This window comes from Egretta garzetta, unplaced genomic scaffold (assembly GCF_000687185.1).
Source record: "Egretta garzetta isolate BGI_Z169 unplaced genomic scaffold, ASM68718v1 scaffold424, whole genome shotgun sequence".
Classification (NCBI taxonomy): domain Eukaryota; kingdom Metazoa; phylum Chordata; class Aves; order Pelecaniformes; family Ardeidae; genus Egretta; species Egretta garzetta.
In genome coordinates, this window is record NW_009259489.1 from 1,302,402 (window position 1) to 1,310,136 (window position 7,735).

A 7,735-nucleotide genomic window follows, 5' to 3' on the forward strand; every position below is an offset into this window, starting at 1 on the left:
GTGCTAATAAATCTCCTTCCTTCAGAATAATATTTCAACTGAATTTCCAAGAATATTTTTCTTGAATGTTTTTCCTATAGGTCACATAAGGAATAAACCTGTATATCAGGGCTACTTGTAGAATTTCTTTCAATTTATTTTCACACTTTTTTTTTGTCTCCACCGTTGCTGACTCTAAGAGGTACATACAATTCTACCCAACAAAGAATATAATACATCTAGTTAGTTAGCACAGGTTTAATTTCCAAGGAAATTAAATATATGTTGAAGATTTCTGCTTTCTATCACTCAAACACAAGCTAGGGGTGACCAAGAAAATAGTAGTACTACCACTGAAAATTATATTTACAGAAGCTCTGAAATTCAGCTTTCATCTCTTACTTTGCTTTAACTTTTTTTCTTATTTTTATTTGCATATTATCTTCAGTAAAATTTTTTGAAAGGAGGAACTTAATGCACTTCACTCACTAAATGAAACATATTCGTAGATTTGCTGTGAACTATATGGATGTTTTTCATTTAATGGTTAAAGTAAAATATCTCTAAGCCTTTTATATCTCTGCATCAGAGATATTGAGTTTTATTACTGAAAATTCTTTCCAAATTACATTTAAAATGTTAAGACTGTTTAAGAGACAGGCTTGTCTAAAGGTCTACTATCTTTCCTTAGCCCAACTAATAAACTGGGGGGGGGAGGGGGAGACAATGGTTTGGGTACTTTAAATCATTCTGGGTAGCTTTCCAGGATTATATTTTCTTATCTTAGTTTCTAAAGTAAGAAAGATCAGTACTGCAGCAGACTCTCTACAACTACTGACATGTTCTGTTAAAGCAGTGAAAATATTTCCTAAACTGAAAATCAATCAAGAGCTATGGCTATTTTGGGCAAAATACTTTATCTTTGCTTGATCACAGTATCTCCTGTTTGTACTCTAATGAAACAAGATGGGCTTTTTTTTCTTTCCTCACCCCCAACTTCTGGGCAAGTATGTGAAAACCAAGCTGAGCAGAGAGCAATATCAAGGAGAAGCCACTTCTCCATTCAGTGCTATTTTTTGACATTGGGGTTAAACAGAGGTCTGTAGAAGCATTGCCCGGAGATGAGAGTTACAGTTCTCTTATAAATATATGGGAAACTCTACAAAGATATTAACAGTGTCTTCTTTTAAACTTCTGTGTGCTTAGCCAGGTGCTCAAGGGACAGAGGTACCTGTAGTGGCTGAATGGACAGTGATACTGCAATCTAAATGGGATTTTAATTTTTTTTTATTGTCATGATTTTCAAAAACCATTAAAGAAAGGCCAACCTACTCTTGCAAAACTAGTGAGATGCTTCTTAGCAGAGCAAGCAGACAATTCACAGCTGTGTTGAGAGTGTTGTGTACCCAACCCAGCACCACTTCCCCAAGCTCAGGCTGGGACAAGCAGCCCCCAGGTCTCTGGGGACAGCTGGGGTGGCAGCGGGTGCCTCTGCAGCTGTGGCTCAGCTTTCCTGGCTCTCCCAGCCCTTCAGTTGCCACCTGCCCAATTCTCATGAGCACAGTTGCATACCCAAACTGAGGAGGAGAGGCAGGATGAAGGCAGCCCCCAACTTCCTCCGTCCCCACAGATGAAGCACTCTGCTAGAGCCTGGGCTCTCGCATGCAGCACCGTACAAGTTTTGAGGTGAGCAGCAAGCAGGCCTGTGCCTCATGTTTTTTGGGGCTCAGGAGCTTGCCCAGCCTCTGGCCTCAAGGACAGGGGCAGCCATGCCTGAGGGCACATGGGCCAGGCAGAGCCTGGACTTCCTCTAGCATAAGCAGGGCATGGATTTTTGCTGGCTCCATTAATAGGCAGGTACCAGCCTTGCCTGTGCCGCTAACCAGGCACAGCTCTTGCATTTTACAAGACTTCATTAAGATTTATCCACCTCTGGTAAGAGGAAACAGGACTTAGGTTAATGAGACAAGCAAATGAGCTTCTCCTGTCTAAAACTGTGTGGGTTTGCCCATGTGAGTGACCATGAATGGGCTAATTTAGGACTTCCCTTTGACTGAGAAATAATCTCTTTTGATCATGGTACCAAAGAAAAAAGCCTAGCTGTCTCCAGCTTTCCTTCAGCATCGTCTTCCTGCTTGAGCAATGGACAACCAGCCCAGGCTTACTCCTCTCCTAGCAGGAACAACCTGCATCAACCCTTACAAGGGGGAGGAGGAGGAAGGAATTACATGAGGAGGGTGGGACCGTGGAGCTAGGGGTGGCATCAACCTTGGGTTAGTAAACTGGCAGAGCTTCTCTGCTGGCCTGGGACCTGCAGGCATGTGGGGTTACAGAGCAATCTTACCAAATGCTGCTGATGCCCAAGATGCAGCCACTTGAGCATGTGCAAGATGGGAACCCATCCTGACAGCTCCGTGCCCAGAATGTATGTGTGTATGTACTAGTTACTGACCAGAGTTTTATTTTAATCCATTGCTGTAGCTATCGAAGAGGCATTTCCTGTATTTCTTTCTCAAATACAGAAACCAGATGTCTTATGACCCATAACCAGAGTAAATCTCTTTTTATGATGACACTGATAAAGACTAAAACCAGGGCTTCCTCAGCAAACCGCAAGTTGCATTCTGCAGCAATGAGACCGCAGGCAACAAAACGAAGACATTTTAAAGATGATCTTCCAATACAGTTCACTGGGAAAAAATGTCTCATGGAAAAGCATCTGGAGCTCACTTTTATAAGCAAAGTTGAAATATCATGTGTGAGGGTCCATGGAGGTGATGGTAGCTTCTTAAACTCATCAAACAAATGCTTTGGGGCAATAGTAGGGACAAATAGCATTGCTGTCCTTTGTGTTAGAGTTGGCTTAGAAATTTTTTTTACTCTTGCTTATTGTATTGGACAAGAACCTACTATAATTGTAACACGTTTTGGCTGAAGCATAGTAAGGACAGCTTGATTTGTGCTACGACCACTGTGGCTTGTTACCACAGCCCTGGTTTTATAACCACTTGCAGCATATAGTACATTTGCTGCTCATTCTAAGACCCTACTGAGTTGTAAGCCGTTCACCTGGAAAGGTACCAATGATGAAGTAGGATGTTTACTGTGGCAATTCTATTCATTGCACTAAAAATTTTAATTGCACCAAGATTGAAGGCATCAACTAGAGACTAGCAGGGCACTCTTTCTCTGCTCACAGCTCCTGTTTTGTGGTCAGTGCTCAATCCAGAAAAGCTTTCTAGGCTTTGTTGCTGAGCCTTCTGTTGGAGTCACCAACATATGTTTTGCACGTATCTTGGTTTTGGTATCACGGGCTTGTGTGTAGGGTGTAGCAGCCAGTTCTATCAAGTATAACTGTTTCTTTAATTAAAGGTAAGTTGTTACACCCTGCAATTTCATTGAGATTCAGCACAACCCATACCAGCATTGCCAAGTGTGTCAGAAATGCTCACTCAGTAATAGGTGCTGTAAAATTCACTGCCAGGTAGAAAGCATGACTTCATAACCATTCAAATGCTAAGCTGGTTTGCAGATTAATTCCTTCCACATTATCCTTGCTGTGCTTCTTGTCACTGTATTATGACTCCACAAATAAGCAGGCCTGGGAAAAGTTGATAGTAAAGAAACACTTTTGTAAAATAAATTTATCTTTTGATCTAAATAGAGAATATGGTAATCATTAATAACTAGGAGATTGCCACCCTTTCACTAGCTTCCACTATTGCATTCAAGGGATTTTCCCTTCTTTTCCCCAGCCTTGGGCAGGGCTGCAGAGCCTTTCACCTGCTGAAGGTCTGCTCTGCTTTTAACCATGTGCTAGAGTGAAGGTCTTGCGGGTTTCTCAGTTGGTACCACAAACAGGCTTTCTTCCTACTTAAATGCACAGATCCTGGGAGGCCTCTCCCCACGATGAAGCCCAGCTTGGTACTCTGCACACATCTCAAAGTCCCTTCATAGTCAGGGTGAAAGGAAAAAAAGCAAGTGTGCCCCTTGTGCCCCTGCTGATGGGCTAGATTTAACTATTTAGCCCATTCCCACTGAAGTTCCTGGAAGCAACCAAGATGCCTGAACTGAAGAGGACAGCCCTTAAGGCTCCTGTCCAAAAGAGGAGCCTCTCTCTGACTGTCACCATACACTGGTTACAGGGACTCCTGTTCCCTCTCTTCTCTTTCACCATGCACTCAGGAGGCAGACAGGAGCGCAATTTCTTAAGAAGCCCTCCTGTCTTCAAATGCTGTAGGATCAAGTCCATATTCACAATTCTGTCCTTATTTTGTCATCTAGCCAAGTATCAATGAACTCATCTGTTCTACCAGTGTTCTTACCCAGAACATGCACAAAATAAGTGGCTTACTCAGACTATTGTGTAACAGCAGGTGTCCTAATGAGTCAGAAAAGCTATCAGTTACATGTACGGTAACAGAACAAAGTTAATAGCTATGAAAACCTTTTCCTCTAATAAATGCTTAGTCAACCCAGTTCTATCCACATTGCTTCCTGGTTCTGGATCCTAGCTATTTTAAAAATGCCTAATTGCCTATAAGACAATATAATGGATCCACAGCCAGATACTTGCTTTGAGCAGGGTCAGGAGTCACTCAGCCCCGCTATAGCCAAGGGATAGGTTCAGCTGTTCCATTTCTGTAGTCTGTATGGCAAGAAGAAGCACAGAGGAATACAGTTAGGAGACAGGCAGAGCTCACAAAGACTATCCTGGCATCTCCTGGCAATATGCCCACCTCAGAAATTATGGAGTGTAGAGGAACAGTAATGTTCATGGTGCTAGAGTCCCTAAAAACAGGATAGAAGGAAAGCATTTGTCTGTCAGCTTGCCACAGGACAGGATCAGCTGTCCCTACATGACTCCTCATCAATGCTTGGCTAACCTGTTTCCAGAGACCTTCAGTGATGAAGCTTTTATAAGAAAAGTTGAAATATTATGTGTGAGGGTCCTTGCAGGTGATGGTAGCTCATTAAACTCATCAAACAAATGCTTTAGGACTTAGCATCTCCCTTAACATCTGTTGCTGGCCTGTTTAATTTCCTTTTTTTTTTTTTTTCCAATTACCTTCTGTGTATTTGAAGATTTCTACTGGTCTTCTCATTTGTAGATTAAACAATCCCCATCTTTTCAAACTGTCTTTAACAGATTGTTCTCTAGGTCTTGCATTCTCCTTCCCTGGCCTCTCTCTTCTGTCCATATCTTTCCTGACACATGGTGTTGGCACCATATTCCAGCTGAGGCTTTGCTGATGCTGAATACACTGATGTAGTTCATTTTCCAGTTTGTGCTCTTCTTGCTACAGCTTGTGTGTTTGCCTTTTTTTTTTTTATTTTAAAAATGCCTAATTGCCTATAAGACAATATAATGGATCCACAGCCAGATACTTGCTTTGAGCAGGGTCAGGAGTCACTCAGCCCCGCTATAGCCAAGGGATAGGTTCAGCTGTTCCATTTCTGTAGTCTGTATGGCAAGAAGAAGCACAGAGGAATACAGTTAGGAGACAGGCAGAGCTCACAAAGACTATCCTGGCATCTCCTGGCAATATGCCCACCTCAGAAATTATGGAGTGTAGAGGAACAGTAATGTGCATGGTGCTAGAGTCCCTAAAAACAGGATAGAAGGAAAGCATTTGTCTGTCAGCTTGCCACAGGACAGGATCAGCTGTCCCTACATGACTCCTCATCAATGCTTGGCTAACCTGTTTCCAGAGACCTTCAGTGATGAAGCTTTTATAAGAAAAGTTGAAATATTATGTGTGAGGGTCCTTGCAGGTGATGGTAGCTCATTAAACTCATCAAACAAATGCTTTAGGACTTAGCATCTCCCTTAACATCTGTTGCTGGCCTGTTTAATTTCCTTTTTTTTTTTTTTTCCAATTACCTTCTGTGTATTTGAAGATTTCTACTGGTCTTCTCATTTGTAGATTAAACAATCCCCATCTTTTCAAACTGTCTTTAACAGATTGTTCTCTAGGTCTTGCATTCTCCTTCCCTGGCCTCTCTCTTCTGTCCATATCTTTCCTGACACATGGTGTTGGCACCATATTCCAGCTGAGGCTTTGCTGATGCTGAATACACTGATGTAGTTCATTTTCCAGTTTGTGCTCTTCTTGCTACAGCTTGTGTGTTTGCCTTTTTTTTTTTTTTTTTTCAACAGCATGACACAACTGACTGATAATCAGCTTTTGTTCCTCTGCATTCCACTCTGGAGATGATGCTAATTTGGACTTGGAAGCTCAGTGGGGGAAGAACTCGTTCAGTATAGACAGCCCTTTTGACAAGCAGCTCTGTAGCCTAACCAAGTTTCTTATATACGAACATCAGTGTGGGAAATCCAGCTGTAGTAGGTTCCAGACCCAAATTAACCATCAATTCCACAGATTTTCTTAATTCATCTGCCTTAAAAGAAAGCCGATAGACAGTAGTTTGTAACGGCCTTCATGTGTATTGTCAGTGATCAAACAGATGAGCCAAACTATGCTCATCTCTCTTGACTTGTCTACCAGCAAAACCTAGTTATTTAATTTCTCTGTCTTGCCATTCTACTTGTAGTAACAGCGAATAGTATTATTGGGACTAAAACATTTTTACCACTGTAACTGTATTGTATTTACTTCCAGTGGCCACTACGCTAATTAGACCGAACAGACCGCTTAAAAACAGTGGTAGGAAAAAAACGGTGGGAAAACTTGTAGTGTATCTTAACTGACCAATTAAAACATCTTAATCTCTATGTTCAGATTTAACATTCCACAAACATTAAATCAACTGCCTTAAAAAAACCATATACTGAAAGACAGAGATCTGTCCCTTCGAACTTCTGGGAAGACAACACGCTGTTCCCAGTCTGGATGCATAAACTGGAACTACTGTTCATGCTTTTCCTTTTTTTGGTCTGTAAGTACCATTCAGGCTTATGTTTCTCAGCCAAATTCAAAAGTCTGTCTTTTTTTTTCCTGAGAAAAACAGTCATAACTGGTCACTCTTGTAGAGCACATGAGATCCATTTAATCCCCCAAAATATTTCATCACAGATTTTAGCATGTCATATATCAGAATTTAGTAATGCAAGGTTTTTCTGAATTATCTGAATGTATTTTTATTTTGTGAAGCACTTCGAGATAACTGTATTCCAATTTAAGAACAATAAAATACCCCTTTCAAGCTCTTTGAAAGCAATTAATAGCTACAATGTGTGCCATTTAATCCATAAACCTCAGAGGCCAACCCCAGTAAAGGATCAAGTGTGATATTTTCACCCCTTGAAAGTTAGAGAAAAATTCCCATTAGCCAAGTTCTCAATCCCTATTTCAAATATAGTTATGATGAGTTGAGAATACATGGACTGCAGGAAATGCAGATGAAGGAAACCATCCATTCACATCTAAATTAGAACCTTACATTCCTTATGACAAAACCAGTGAGAACATAAACCATTCTGAGAAATAACACTAACTACAAAAGATTCTTCTTCTAAATCTAAAAATTGACAAATATAAATAAAACATCTGCCCATCATAGAATCATAGAAACATTCAGGTTGGAAAAGACCTCTAGGATCATCAAGTCCAACCATTAACCTAATACTGCCAAGTCCACCACAAAACCGTGTCTCTAAGCACCTCGTCTACCTGTCTTTTAAATACCTCCAGGAACGGGGACTTGACCACTTCCCTGGGCAGCCTGTTCCAATGCTTGACAACCATTTTGGTCAACAAATTTTTTCCTAACTGTCGTGGTTTAACCCGGCTGG